Source organism: Apodemus sylvaticus, chromosome 5, assembly GCF_947179515.1.
Source record: "Apodemus sylvaticus chromosome 5, mApoSyl1.1, whole genome shotgun sequence".
Classification (NCBI taxonomy): Eukaryota; Metazoa; Chordata; class Mammalia; order Rodentia; family Muridae; genus Apodemus; species Apodemus sylvaticus.
The window spans coordinates 18,681,980-18,697,978 of NC_067476.1; the positions used below are offsets into that span (position 1 = coordinate 18,681,980).

General features: G+C 41.7%; 1 pseudogene; it reads right to left on the bottom strand.

Annotated features, from left to right (window-relative positions):
• Positions 1-8,366: 8,366 nt before the first annotated feature.
• Positions 8,367-8,877, bottom strand: LOC127684057 (calcineurin B homologous protein 1-like; annotated as a pseudogene).
• Between the last annotated feature and the right edge of the window lie 7,122 nt (positions 8,878-15,999).

A 15,999-nucleotide genomic window follows, 5' to 3' on the forward strand; every position in this document is an offset into this window, starting at 1 on the left:
CTATCAGTGTGTGGGGGTTAGTATATGACTTAAGCTGTATAAGTGTCTTTTTACAAATATGGGTGCACTTGCTTTTGGGGCATAGATGTTGTCTTTGTTTGGGTTTCCATTACTGTGAAGGGAAACGATGCAAGGCCATTCTTATAAGGAACAACATTTGATTGGGACTGGCCTACAGTTCCAGAGGTTCAGTCCATTATTATCAGGGCAGGAAGCATGGCAGTGTCCTGGCAGGCATGTGCCTGGAGAAGAGCTGAGAGTTCCGCATCTTAATCCATCTGAGCCAAGAGATACTGTCTCTCCCATATTGGGTGGAGCTTGACACTGGTTGGACTTCAAAGCCCAATCTCATAGTGACATTTCCTCCAACAAGGACACACCTCCTAATAGTGTCAATCCCTGTAGGCTACACCTTGAAACCATGAGTCCACATGAGTCCACAGGTGGTTCAACCTATTCAAACCACTACAAATGTCATCTTGCTGAATTTTCTTTTGATGAATATGTATTATTCTTCCCTATCTTTTCTGAATAGTTTTTGTTTGCAGTCTATGTATTTTTAAGATATTAAAATGGATATACCAACTTGCTTCTTGGGTTCACTTGCTTGAAATAGCCCTTTTCAACTTTCTACCCTGAGGTAATATCTATCCTTGATGTTTTGCATATGATTTTGACTCCTGGTAGTCTTTGGGGACCCTAGGATCTGGGCATAGTGGTAGTGGCTAGTGATAATGGTAGTAGTGTGTGTGTGTGTGTGTGTGTTTGTGTGTGTGTGTCCTTTTCTTCTTTTGTTGGTGTGAGATTATTTATTTTCTGTCTTTTCATGGATTCAGTTAACCTCCGTTAGTTGGAGTTTTCCTTCTAGCACTTTTAATAAGGCTGGAATTTTGGATAAATATTGTTTAAATTAGGCTTTATTGTGAAATACCTTATTTTCTCCATTTATGGTTATTGAGAGTTTTGATGGTTATAGTAGTATGGGCTGGCATTTGTGTTCAAGTCATTTTAAGGCATTAACTAGGTGTTGCCAAGATGGAAAGGTTGCCTTCTGAGGCCTTTCCCAGATCTCAGCAATAGTAAACAAGGGAAAATTTCTTTTCCTTCCTGGGGCTTGTTTGCAGATGGTTCTCATGGCTCATTCTTGATGCTGCCTATTAGCTGAGAGTAAACCTTAGTAGCTAGCTGGAAGATCTTCATGTACTCTCTGTGGCCAAGTTTCTATGAGGTGCCCACTTCCTGCATTGAGTGCTCTAAGAAACTAATTCAGACCTGGCATAATCTTCCTGGAATAGCCTTAAAGTTATACAGTTTTATTTTTGCTGTTCATCAAAGTTATTCCACAACCAAGGGAAGCAAGAGATTGCATTTCTTGATGGAAGAATTGTCAAAGACAAAAGATAACATAAAGAGTATATACAAAATAATGAGAACATGGGCTGTTTTGTAATTTAGATGCCAAATAGCATTAGCTAGTCTATAGCATCTCAGAAAGAATGGGCTAGGGAGATGGCTCAGTGGATGCAGTACTTGTCATGCAAAATTTAGCTCCCCAGGATCTTTATATGTCTGGATGCAGTAGTATGCATCTGTAATCAGAGCACTTCCTAGGCTGAGATGGGTGGTAAAGACTCAGGGTGCCCAGAAGTTTAAAGGCAAGCTAGCCTGGCATATGGCAAGAAATTTTATCTCTAATAAGATGGAAGGCAAGGTTAATACTTGAGATTGGCCTATGATCTTTATATGATCTTTACATAAAAGCTGAGGCACATGCATGCCTGCATTCACATATACATGAACACAAAGCTGTCCAGGAACTAGCTTAAAAATATAAATTTCCTTTTGCTCTTGGTTAGTGGAGAGGGAAAGTTGGGGATAAAAGATGTTTGTTGCCCGGTGGTGGTGGTGCACGCCTGTAATCCCAGCACTCTGGGAGGCAGAGACAGGCAGATTTCTGAGTTCTAGGGTAGCCTGGTCTACAGAGTGAGTTCCAGGACAGCCAGGGCTATACAGAGAAACCCTGCCTCAAAAAACCAAAGGGGGAAAAAAAGATGTTTGTTTTCTAAAATATTTGATAAAATAAAGGATATTGCCTTTCATTTCTTATTCATCTGCATTTTCTGGTTGATTTGTGATCTGTCTAGGGATATTTTGATTTTGCACTTTTGTGTTGAATAACATTTCCTATAATTGTATATGAGCAAGAGCTGATTGTTGTGATCATACTAAGAGAAATAAGCATTAGAATATGTTCTGTGGGGGGTGTGGTAAGGTGTGGGGGTGCCTCGGTGGGCCCATGCCAAGGCATCCCCCTTCCCCCTGAGGGACCAGCCACAACATAGAATAAATAGCACATAGCACAGAATAGAGTTTATTTAGGGCACTGGGAAGGGAGTTAAGAGAGTAGAGGCAAAGAAAGGTAGAGAGAAGGAGAGAGTAGAGAAGTAGAGACCGGCCAAGATCACATGGAGAGAGGGGGGGAAGGGATGGGGAAGGGAAGAGCCCAAGAGGGCGAGAGAGAACAAGAGAGCAAAAATAAGAGAGAGAGGAGGGTGAAAGCAGCCCCCTTTATAGTAGGCCAGGCCTACCTGGCTGTTGCCAGGTAACTGTGGGGGTGGAGTCCAGACAGAATACCAACATTGGTTGTGTAAATTTTGGAATATTTTTTGCTATTTTCCTGAATGCCTGTGCTTGGGTTGTAGTTCTGTAAGCTGCAGAGTAGGATGAAATTTGCTGAGTCACGACTATCCTTCTTGTAGTCCATGACTGATGACTTGCAGTAAGATATTGAAAAATTTTTAAAAAGGAGAATGAGAACTCAACTGGCATTTGGCTGCAGTCCTAGAATGTGTCAATGCTTTTTTTTTTTTTATAAAAGCTTTAAAAAATATTGATAAATTTATTCAAGGAATAACACAAAGTCACACCATACAACAGATCTAGGGCAAGAGGTTTATTGGGGAAGGGGAAGAGTGAGACTGTCTCAGAGTGGGGACATGAGAGAGAGAGAGAGAGAGAGAGAGAGAGAGAGAGAGAGAGAGAGAGAGAACAGTGGCTCTCATGGTAGTAGAAGAAATGCACATATCTGGTGGCAGGTGATGACACGACATAAGCTGCTGCTGCTCAGTGACTAACAGGCAGGTTGGAGGAGGGGCTAATTTACAACATTCCTCCCTTTTGTTTCATTATAAAAGGTGAGGAAATAGAAAGGGGTTTCAGAGAGGCAGGAATAAGGGTGCTGTACTCTTTAGACTGCTTCCTGCTGTCTGGGGACAGTGACATCATTGGTTGAGCTGTCTGTTTAACTCATTGTCTAGGTTCTGTTGGAACATCTGGGGCTAGGAACATGTAGGCCTACTCTAAGCAGTTTATGAGCCTGGACCACTTGGGGCTAGCCACTTTGAAATTTCCTGGGATGCAGATTTTCACAGAATACCTGGACATTCTGGGATGCTGAAACAAATGTACACCCACACTCCCCCAACCCCACCCCCAGAAGGTGAAGTTAAGGAGTTTAGGAAGAAAATGTTTTCGTAAGTGTACATTTGAAGCTTTTATGGTTCTGGTAGTTAGTTGAGGTAGGGGAGTCTCGATACCAGGGAATGAGAAGAGATCTCTCAGGAATAGGCAGTAGGTGGGGAAGCATAGGCTGTTGATTGACAAGGGTACTTATCTGGAGACCACTGGACCTATGAGAGGTAGATTCAAGTAGATTCCCTGAATCTTAGAAGACTTTTTTAAAGTTTACAAAAAGCTAAGTTTGACAAGTTAGCATTACCATTGTTCATTATCTGTACTGAAACACATATTGTAGAGAAGGCAATAGACTCACACTTTTGTGTCATAGTAGAAGCTTGAGAAATTATTTTGGGTTAAAAGTATGAATGCTCTTTAAGGCAAGTTCAGGGAAGACAGGTGCCTTCCATGGAGCAGAAGAGGCAAAAGCTCACTTGGTCTTGTTTTTAGTATGACTATAAACCATGAAATAGGGACTTCTTCCCTCTCTCCAGAAGACTGGATATGTATAGATGTATATAGACAGATGATTTTAGGACAGTAAGAAGCACTTTTAAGTCTATATTTATAAGACAACCAAAGGTAATTTAAAATATTGGGCTTGTGGTTATGATAATAGCAGTAGTGCTTTAACAGATTAATAGCTTATCAGAATTCCATTGATTAATGGGCATTTGAAGACTCTGAACCTTTGAAGTCTCGATACAGCACTGAAAGAAATAGGAAGCATAGGACTGAAGGAAATCAGAAGCATTTTTTTAATCCTTTATATACACCTTAAATCACTTTCTTATCACCACTTTTACATCCTCTAACTTTCATAACTAGCATTTATGTTATGCTTTAAGTTATAACTTACATTTTACATAGCACTTTAAGTTATAACTTACATTTACACACCTTTAAACACCTTCTTAGACCCTAAATTTTTTCTTCGATATGCACAACTTAAGTTTTCATATTCCCAGACCTTACATAAAGTTTACACTTTTTTTTTCTATCCAATTATTCCCCATGAGGTGGTTGATTGCTGGGAGCAGTCATTGTGAAGTCAGTGCCTTTAAATAAAGAAATAGTAAAAAGCAACATTGAAATCTATTTTGTAAGTTTATCTCTTTTCTGAGTCTGGTAACACAGTAAACTGTGTCTAGACCTAGTAGCAGCTCTAGGAAAGTAAGGCCTATGGCCTTAGTTTTACACATGAACATGATTGGGAAGGTAGCTGAAGTCTTGCTTGCTACTGTTAAATTGAAAAAGCTACCAATAGCCTAAGTTTCCAACCCCATCAGAGACCTGAGAATGATGAATTTTACCCTAGTAAGCAGGAAATACAGATCCAGCTTCTGGATCTATTAAAAAAAAAACCCAGAGACTTACTGACTACATGGACAGTCAGCTCCAGTCTTCAGCCACTAGAAGATCTGACCAACTTTCCTGTGGAATTGGAACTCTGGGGACCTGGCTTACTTTGTTTAGAAATAGCAGGGTAATCAACTCCCCAGTGCCCCTACAGTTCCAGAGTTTAGACAGTATGCTGTCAACAATTGAGGTAAAGGGCAGGTTTATTTTTTTGCCCAATGTCCAGCTCTTCCACACTTGAAGCAAGTTCCAGGTGGAGGTTCTTCTGGGCCCATCATCTCCATTAGAGATTAGGGGTGCTGCTAGGAGCTGGTGTGTCTCTCTGTCATGGAAAACTTGTTTAGTAAATAGTAGACACTTTATTTTATGTATGTATGTATGTATGTATGTATGTATGTATTTATTTATTTCTTTAATGACAATTAATTTATTGATGAATTGAAGAATACAATTTTAATGGGACAATAAGGCACAACTGTGGATAAATCAGTTTGCTGTATAGCCAAGGGGGGCATAATCTTAGAACGTTGAAATATTTAAATCAAGAAGCTTCTCAAGTACTTCTCAAACAGATCAGTATCAGAAAAAATTTCCCTTTATATGATTCTTATATCACATCATTTGATCACAAAGTGTGACAGATATTTCGTCAAGAACTCCCCAGTTCCTGTAGAGCCCAGCCCCCTCTCCAGCCACTCTCCTCTGCTCACCTTTATCCACACGCTCTACAGTGTTTTTGTTTGTTTGGCTTAACAGCAATTTATCTCCTAAAGAATTGTTTACACGTCTTGGACAGTCTTCCAAAGCAACGAAGCAAGTAAGCAAGAAAGCAACATCAGAGAAAAACCATCCAAAAGCAGATTCACAGGGACACAGGACAGAAGCAGCCTGATTCAGTGAAATCTAAATCAAGCTGACACTGGCAGAGAAGTTGAGCTGGGTCACACAAAGGCCTCTAATGTCACCTCGGTTGGTACCTCCAGTCCCTGTGCTTCTAAGGGATCTGCGTGGTATACACAAGAAGCTCTGAAGGCCATGTCATCAGGAAACTCATGAGACAATACATTCAATGCCCGGACCAGGCTTATTAACTGACTGCCCATCTTCCAGAATTAAAGTTTTCCAAGTATCAGATTTGCTCAGAGTTTTGTGCAAAACTTTAAGACACTGAGGGCAATCTTATTCTTTAGGACTGAGATAAGTCAGGCACTCCTGTAACACTAGTCTTTCTGTTTGGAAATGTGAAGAATCTTCCAGTATACAGAACACTGAGGCATAACCTATGCTGTACAGCAAATGTGGGCAGCTCTCCAGGGGGCCTAGCCTTGTTCAGAAAACTACAAGAAGGCCCTCTACCATATTGTCAGAAGAGCCACTTGGGTGGTGACAAAATCTCAAAGACAAGCAAACTGGCAGGTGTTAGAATATTTTCTGAATGTCAACACTGTACCCAGAAAAGCCACATAAATATGTTTGAAAATAAAAAGTCAGAGGTAGAGAGACCTGGGAAGCTACCTAGGAGACATGGCTCTATAAGACACACCACGACCACCTTTTAAGAACATGTCACATGCTTCCAAGAGCAGTACTGCTTGCTGAAAAGCTCCTGGACAGGCAATGTCCCAGAGACACATCTGAAAGTAGATGTAAGTCATCAGACCACTGTCCTGCCATATCAGAAACAGGCTTAATAGCAGAGCCCAAAGTCAAGTAGAATGCAGAGAATCTCAGCGGCAGGAGGCAGCTGAAAGACTGAATGTAGAGAAGGTTGGATGATAGAGAGATAGGAAGTAACAGACACAGGACAAAAGGACACAAGGTCATGGAATCATCATGGAGGCTCGATGGAGGGAAGGTGGATATGGTCCCCATCCAGTGCGAGCTTTGCTGGCTGGTTCTTGAGACGAGTCCCTGTTTCATTTCTTCAGATAGGATGGGTGCATGGCATTCAGCAGCAAAACAGGGGAAGATGGTACTTACAAATAAAGACCTTGTGGATACTGAACAGAAATAGACAGAGGATACTATTCTGTAACACCCTGTTTATACACCAAAGGCAAGTTTGTATGGACAGGAGAGACTTCAGGTTGTCATGCAAGAGCTGTATGAAGTATTCTGGGAAAAGGAGATGACAGGATGGGGTGGGGTAGAGGGACAGAAGACGTTTCAGTTCTTAAATACTAGAAAGCAAAAATAATTTGGTCTCTGTCCTTTTTTTTTTATTCGATATAATTTATTTACATTTCAAATGATTTCCCCTTTTCTAGCCCCCTCCCCACTCCCCGAAAGTCCCGTAAGCCCCCTTCTCTTCCCCTGTCCTCCCTCCCACCCCTTCCCAGTTCCCCGTTCTGGTTTTGCCGAATACTGTTTCACTGAGTCTTTCCAGAACAAGGGACCACTCCTCCTTTCTTCTTGTATCTCATTTGATGTGTGGATTATGTTTTGGGTATTCCAGTTTTCTAGGTTAATAACCACTTATTAGTGAGTGCATACCATGATTCACCTTTTGAGTCTGGGTTACCTCACTTAGTATGATGTTCTCTAGCTCCATCCATTTGCCTAAGAATTTCATGAATTCATTGTTTCTAATGGCTGAATAGTACTCCATTGTGTAGATATACCACATTTTTTGCATCCACTCTTCTGTTGAGGGATACCTGGGTTCTTTCCAGCATCTGGCAATTATAAATAGGGCTGCTATGAACATAGTAGAGCATGTATCCTTATTACATGGTGGGGAATTCTCTGGGTATATGCCCAGGAGTGGTATAGCAGGATCTTCTGGAAGTGAGGTGCCCAGTTTTCGGAGGAACCGCCAGACTGATTTCCAGAGTGGTTGTACCAATTTGCAACCCCACCAGCAGTGGAGGAGTGTTCCTCTTTCTCCACACCCTCTCCAACACCTGCTGTCTCCTGAATTTTTAATCTTAGCCATTCTGACTGGTGTAAGATGAAATCTTAGGGTTGTTTTGATTTGCATTTCCCTAATGACTAATGAAGTTGAGCATTTTTTAAGATGCTTCTCCGCCATCTGAAGTTCTTCAGGTGAGAATTCTTTGTTTAACTCTGTACCCCATTTTTTAATAGGGTTGTTCGGTTTTCTGGAGTTTAACTTCTTGAGTTCTTTATATATATTGGATATCAGCCCTCTATCTGATGTAGGATTGGTGAAGATCTTTTCCCAATTTGTTGGTTGCCGATCTGTCCTCTTGATGGTGTCCTTTGCCTTACAGAAACTTTGTAATTTTATGAGGTCCCATTTGCCAATTCTTGCTCTTAGAGCATACGCTATTGGTGTTCTGTTCAGAAACTTTCTCCCTGTACCGATGTCCTCAAGGGTCTTCCCCAGTTTCTTTTCTATTAGCTTCAGAGTGTCTGGCTTTATGTGGAGGTCCTTGATCCATTTGGATTTGAGCTTAGTACAAGGAGACAAGGATGAATCAATTCGCATTCTTCTGCATGCTGACCTCCAGTTGATTGGTCTCTGTCCTTTAGTGAAGAAATTGGATGCTCATCTTCTGTTCCACATCCACATCTTGGTCAGCTTCCTGGTTGGTGCTGTCTGCAATTCTGCCCAGCTGCTCATCCAAGATATTCACTCTGACCATCATTCACAGTACCTGCAACAGGTTATCATGGGGGATCTTGCCATCTTTATCCAAATCATAGAGTCTGAAAGCAAAGTGCAGTTTGTTGCTCCGACTATTGAGTGGTTCTGGTCCATTCACATCTTTCTTCTTTTCGTTATCCTCAATGGTCAGAAATGAGCCAACGTTCTCATGAATCCTCAGAAGTTTACCTGATCCTCTCCTTCTGAGAAGAAGGCATTGATGATCCAGTCCCCCAGTGGGTTGATGGCAAGTTCTGGAATCCCCGGAAATCTTCCCAGCTGAGAGTCCCGTTCTCCACTTTGTCCAAGTTGGTGAAGCAGCTATACAGGTGCATGATCTGACTGTGGGGCAAGCCAGTCTCCTTGATCTCCTGGAGCTCTTTGTCCGGCAGTTAACTTGGAGGCGTGAGACCCCATGACCATGACAGGAGCTCCTTCGGGAGCAAGCAGGAGTGGCAAGAAGGAAGGAGGGAGGGAAGGCAATAGTAAACACTTTAAATGCCACATTTACCAGGTCTCTGTATCGTTTGAGGACCATTTATCTAATCTATTAAGTATATATAAATAGATAAACCTTGCTTGTTTCTAGTTATACAGGTGGCTAAATAAAGCTTATTTTTGTAATTAATTACGTTAGTACTTAGCCTGACTACAGTTATAGCTCTGAGCACATTAAAGAAGCTGATCATTTACAAGGTGACTCTTAACTAGTATTTCTTAATTATCCATAATAGTTTAAAATAAGTTAGTAGTTTTCATAATACTAGGACTTCACATTCCATTCCTGTGAGGTTTAGCCTTAAAAAATAACTATTTTGAATTAAAGTTCTTCTAGTATCAAAATAAAACTTTCAATTGTAGAGAGGCTGAAGGGAGTTCAGACAGAAACAAACAGGGTTTTTAGTGAAGAGAAAAGAAATAGGGAAGGGAACCCAGGGGCAGCCTGGGATGGGAGCCTTCTGGTTTCTGCCTGCAGTTGGAGACCATCCTCTGCCTCAGGGCTCCATACCCAGGTGGCTCAGGGAGATAGCTAGTCTCCCAGGAGTATGGACAGGTCTATAAGCGCAGGTAGGACCACCCCTGCTGCTCAGAGGAACCCGCCCAGAACCCTCAGGACACAGGAACTAAGGGGTGGCCTGGGACTGGAGCCATCTAGTTTCTTTCTGTGGCTGGAGATAATCCTTTGCCAAAGAGCTCCATAACCAAATAGGACCAGGAGAGAGCTGGTCTCCCAGGAGTGCCTACACACTTTAGAGCACAGGTAAGACCAGTACTTCTCTTCAAATTCCTGGCCCAAGAGGGACCCACTCAAAGCCTAAAGGACACAGGAACCAAGGATCAGCTGGGGACAGGATCCTTCTGGTTTCTGTCTGCACCCCAGAGCTGATCCCGTATATACATAAATTCTTTCTAGAGAGAACTGGTCTCCTAGGAGTACTGACATACACAGGCTTACAGGACAGACAAGTCACATTCAGAGATAGCAAGACCAGCTAACACCAGAGATAACCAAATGGCAAAAGGCAAGCACAAGAACATAAGCAACAGAAAGCATAAAGCAACATAAGCATAAAGCAACTACTTGGCATCATCAGAACCCAGCTCTCCCACCACAGCAAGCCTTGGTTACCCCAACACCCGAAAAGCAAAACTGATTTGAAATCACATCTCATGATGATGATAGAGGATTTTAAGGACATAAATAACTTCCTTAAAGAAATACAAGAGAACACATGTAAATAGGTAGAAGACCTTAAAGGGGAAACACAAAAATCTCTTAAAGAATTTCAGTAAAACACAACCAAACAGGTGAAGGAAATGAATAAAACCATCCAGGATCTAAAAATGGAGATAGAAACAATAAAAGGAGACAACATTGGAGATAGAAAACCTAGGAAAGAGATCAGGAGTCATAGATTTAAGCATCACCAACAGAATACAAAAGATAGAAGAGAGAATCTCAGGTGCAGAAGATACCATAGAAAACACTGACACAGCAGTCAAAGAAAATACAAAATGTAAAATCTCCTAATCCAAAACATCCAGGAAATCCAGGACACAATAAGAAGACCAAACCTAAGGACTATAGGTATAGAAGAAAGTGAAGATTCCCAACTTAAAGGGCCAGTAAATATCTTCAACAAAATTATAGAAGAAAACTTCCCTAACCTAAAGAAAGAGATGCCCATGAACATACAAGAAACCTACAGAACATCAAATAGATTTGATCAGAAAATAAATTCTTCCTGTCACATAATAATCAAAACACCAGAAGAAAGAATATCAGAATATCGGAATTCCACCAGACTTCTCACCAGAGACTATGAAAGTTAGAAGATCCTGGGAAGATGTCATTTAGACCCTAAGAGAACACAAATGTCAGCCCAGACAGACTACTGTACCCAGCAAAACTCTCAATTACCATTGATGGAGAAACCAAGGTATTCCATGACGAAACCAAATTTACACAATATCTTTCCACAAATTGAGCCCTACAAAGGATAATAGATGGAAAACTTCAACACAAGGAGGGAAATTATACCCTCAAACAAGCAAGAAAGTAATCTTTCAACAAACCAAAAAGAAGATAACCACACAAACATAAAAAATAACATCAAAATAACAGGAAGCAATAATCACTATCCCTTAATATCTCTTAACATTCATGGACTCAATTCCCCAATAAAAAGGCATAGACTAACAGACTGGATATGTAAATAAGACCCAGAATTTGCTGCATACAGAAAACTCACCACAGTGTCAAAGACAAACACTACTTCAAAGTAAAGGGCTGGAAAACAATTTTTCCAAGCAAATGGTTCCAGGAAACAAGCTGGCATCACCATTCTAATATCAGATAAAATTGATTTTCAACCAAAAGTCATCAAAAAAGATAAGGAACAACACTTCATACTCATCGAAGGGAAAATCTACCAAGAAGAACTTTCAATTCTGAACATCTATGCTCCAAATGCAAGGGCACGCACATTCATAAAAGAAACTTTACTAAAGCTCAGAGCACACATTGTACCTCACACAATAATTGTGGGAGACTTCAACACACCACTCTCATTAATGGACAGATCAGGGAAACACAAACTCATGTGACAGCAGGTGCTGGTGAGGATGTGGAGAAAGAGGAACAGTCCTCTACTGCTGGTGGGATTGCAAACTGGTACAACCACTCTGAAAATCAGTTTGGCGGTTCCTCAAAAGATTAGACATAGTACTACTATGGACCCACCTATGCCACTCCTGGACATATACCCAGAAGATGCTCCAACAGGTAATAAAGGACACATGCTCCACTGTGTTCATAGCAGCCTTATTTATAATAGCCAGAAGGTGTAAAGAACCCAGATGTCCCTCGACAGAGAAATTAATACAGAAAATGTGGTATATTTACACAATGGAATTTTACTCAGCTATTAAAAACAATGAATTCATGAAATTCTTAGGCAAATGGACAGAACTAGAAAATATCGTCCTGAATGAGGTAACCCAAACACAAAAGAGCACACATGGGATGCACTCACTGATAAGTGGATATTAGCCCAGAAGCTCGGAATATCCAAGATACAATTCACAGACCAAATGAAGCTCAAGAAGGAGGAAGATCAAAGTATGGATCCTTTGGTACTTCTTAAAAGGGGGAACAAAATACCCATGGGAGGAGATACAGAAACAAAGTGTGAAGCAGAGACTGAAGGAAAGACTATTCAGAGACTGTCCAACCTGGGGATCCATCCCATATATAGTTACCAAACCCAGACACTAGTTTGGATGCCAGCAAGCACTTGCTGACAGGAACCTGATATAGCTGTCTCCGGAGAGGCTGTGCCGGTGCCTGACATACAGAGGTGGATGCTCTCAGCCAACCATTGGACTGAGCACAAGGTCCCCAATGGAGGAGCTAGAGAAAGGACCCAAGGATCTGAAAGGGTTTGCAGCCCCATAGGAGGAACAACAACATGAACCATCCAGTACCCCCAGAACTCCCAGGGACAAAACCACCAACCAAAGAGTACACATGGAGCGACCCATTCCTCCAATAGCATATGAAGCAGAGAATGGCCTTGTCCGACATCAATAGGAGGTGAGGCTCTTGGTCCTGTGAAGGCTTGATGCCCCAGTGTAGGAGAATGCCAGGACAGAGAAGAGGGAGTGGGTGGGTGGGTGTGCAGGGGAGGGGGAGGGGCTGGGGGTTTTTAGAGGGGAAACCAAGAAAAGGGATAACATTTAAAATGTAAATAAAAAAAAAATATCTAATTAAAAAAAAAGGAATAGGAATGGGGAATTTTTTCACATTCTTGTGATTCTTTGGGTGGCAGATTGAGGCCAGATTCAACTGGAAAGGACTGGTTAGAGGTTCTCCAAAAGACATCTCAAAGGGAATGTGGTGGTAGATGACATAATTCCCATAGGTGAGGCAGAGAGAGCCTGAGTCTGAGGCATCCCAAACGACACAGAGAAGACTGAACAAGGACGGCAGAAGCTGGCCAGTGGGTTCTCACACACTGAGTAGGTGCCAGCAGCTGAAAGCCCAGGAGACACAGTCACCTGGCACCAGGTCTTTCCAAAGAAGCCAGAATGCAAAAATTGTGTGTTTAAAAAAATGAAGTTTTACCCAAAGGAAATGGTCAGAGGATGTAGCCATGGATGAATTGGGTGTACCTGAAAGGGAGGCTGGAAATGAGAAAGGATGGGTGGGCCGGTGAGAGAAGGCTGAAGCCAAGACAAAGGTTTCTGATCAAGGTGTAATATTTAGCACCGAATTTATATTGGAAAGCCCACAGACCAATCCTTTGTTTCAGATGGATTATGTTGCTTTGTTTCAGCTGGATTATACTGCAAAGCAAGCTCAGCAGGCAGTCTGCTCCTGTAGGAAACTGCATGTGTGGCACAGCAGAAGACTCCACCCTAGGTCGGCTAGGTAGGCAGAAGACCAACTGTGGCAAACACTCAAGGTCTATTTAGCCTGCTCAAGGCTGGGGAATGGGCACAAGAGGCAGATAAGTCCACCAGAGACTCAGGGATGTATTTATGCTGACTGGTGGGGATGGAATAGCTGGTGATGGATGGAAGGCAAAAATTGGTGAAACCAGAACATGGATCTAATGTGGTTGGAGTGGGCAGGTAGGCTCCTGGTGTGGACACCCCTGCCCCTTCCCGCTGCCTGCAAGTGACAGCACCAATGTTAGGATAAAGTGGGGGAAGGTAGTGTGGCAGGCTGGAGCTGCTTTATCATAACAATTGTGAGTCATCAACCGTGGGCACAGGGAACTCCAGAGCTTGGAGCTCTGAGAAGAGCAGCAAAGTGTTTTAAACTGCTGACTCATCATCTCTCCAGCCTCTGGCTTTCTTTCTTTCTTTTTTTCTCAATATATCTTTTTCTATTTTTTTCCTTTGGGACTTTTATAAACGTATACAATGTATATTTATTGTATTCACCCCCTTTAATTCTTCCAGAATGTTCTCTCAAATGCCCCCTTCTGACTTCACGTCCTCTTTTTTTCCTTATAACCCCCTGAGTCCTTCATGCTCATGGGTGGGCAATATCCCAGTGGTCACAACCCCAAAGAAAGACTTTTCTTAGCAGCCTTCAACTGCCAATCACACTTCACTAGCATAAGACAATCCCTTCTCCCTTCCATGCTAGTATGCTAAACGGTTTGATTTTGTGTAGGTGGTCATAGCTGCTGTGAGTTCACAGGCATAACAATACTGCCAACTCTTCATACCTTCTGGCTTTTGTAATCCCCCCTTCTCTCTCTCTGTCTCTCTCTCTCTCTCTCTGTCTCTCTGTCTCTGTCTCTCTCTCAGCATTATTATCTTTATCCTTGATTTTGACTCCATGTACTCTCCATTGTTAGGTGAAGAACATATCACTCACAATTCACCTTGAAAAACAAACTGACCCCACAACAGATTCATTATGGCTGGGTGATCCTCTTCTCCAGAGAGAGTGTGTGCTCTGTTAGAGTGTCTTGTTTTCCTTTCTAAAATTTTTGTTACTGATCAGGAAGATAAAAAAAAAGCAAGAGGTTTACAAAAGTCAATTTGAATGCTGTTAGCATGGCCATATCATAAAGTTTAAAATTAACAGGGACAACAATGCAGATATAGGCAATTAAATCAATAGGTACTTAGAGCAGATGTGATCTCTCTCCTATTATCTTTCAGCTGTAGGCAGTATGATCAACAGTTTATACAAGTGTCATCTCTTCTCCTGCTAATTTACCCTTAGTTTATTGATTATTGCAAGGAAAATTTTGCATTGAGAGCTTGACCTTTTGATCCTTTGACATTCCTCTGCCATCTGTCTGTCATTTAGAATATAACACTTCCCTCTGCATTTCCCCCAGATCATTGCTGCAACTCTGTGACTTATGACCCTCACAACAAAACTTATGACCCTTCAGAAGTCAACTTCCCTTTAAGAAGCGAGCTAGCTTCTCTCTCATCAACAATTCCAATACCTAGTCTTGAAAAACTGTAGGCTTTTCCTGAAGAGCAATCAGTTATGATTTATATTGGGGTTACTTGGGCTGTCATTGCAGTTTGCTTTCCTGAGGGCTGTCTGAACCAGTTTTGCAAGAACTACTAAATGTATTTGTCAAATAATGTCTGTCTTGCATCCAGGTATTAAATAGCCCAAAATTAAAACATTCAAAGAGTAAGAAAACAAAAACAATGCCCCCATCCCCAGAACTTTGTCTACCTTGAGAAACACAAAGGAGATAACAAAAGAGACTCCTTCTTCTGGAGTCCTCTGTCTTTCATGTGGTATGAGGCTGACCCTTCTGTACACTGACTTACTCTGATTCCAACTAGTCCTTAGAGTGTTCCAGATACTTAAAACTATCTTTTCTACTAAGAAATCATAGTTATGTAAAGATAACCAGAACCTCTCCAAAATGAAGCAAGCAGAGATAATTTGGGGCAACGTCTGGGAATGATGGTTTTCTTTTCATAGCTCAACTTCCATAGTGAGATGGGAACAAAACACATGCAGCAAACATTGGCAGAAGTCAGAGCTCTGTGAGTTTTAGGGCAGCCTAGTCTACATAACGGATTCCACACCAACCAAGGCTATGTAGTGTGGCCCTGTCTCAAAAAGCAAAAATCAGATAAACAAATTGGGAGACATGGAGAAATAGGGTCTGGGCAGATAAGGGTTAGAGCAGACAGAAGATAAGCAAGGAAGGTGACAATATAATCAATGTAACAAACCATGCAGCAAGCAGGACTCCCTCCCTTAAAACACACATTGCTCTTCTGAACAAGCTCACCTTACCCAGTGTTCTTCTTTCTGTTTCCTCCCTATTGTTTTTCAGAGGACTTGGTTATTTAGTGAATGCTTCTCCTAGACCTGGGGACTCTGCCTTTGAGAACCTGCTGGTCTCAACTTCCCATGTGTCCTGGGATCCACCTGCCCTACTTGTTCAGTCTTTGTTCTGCCTATGTTTAAAGTTTAATTTATCCCAAATCAGTCTCCAAACACAGCAAATGCT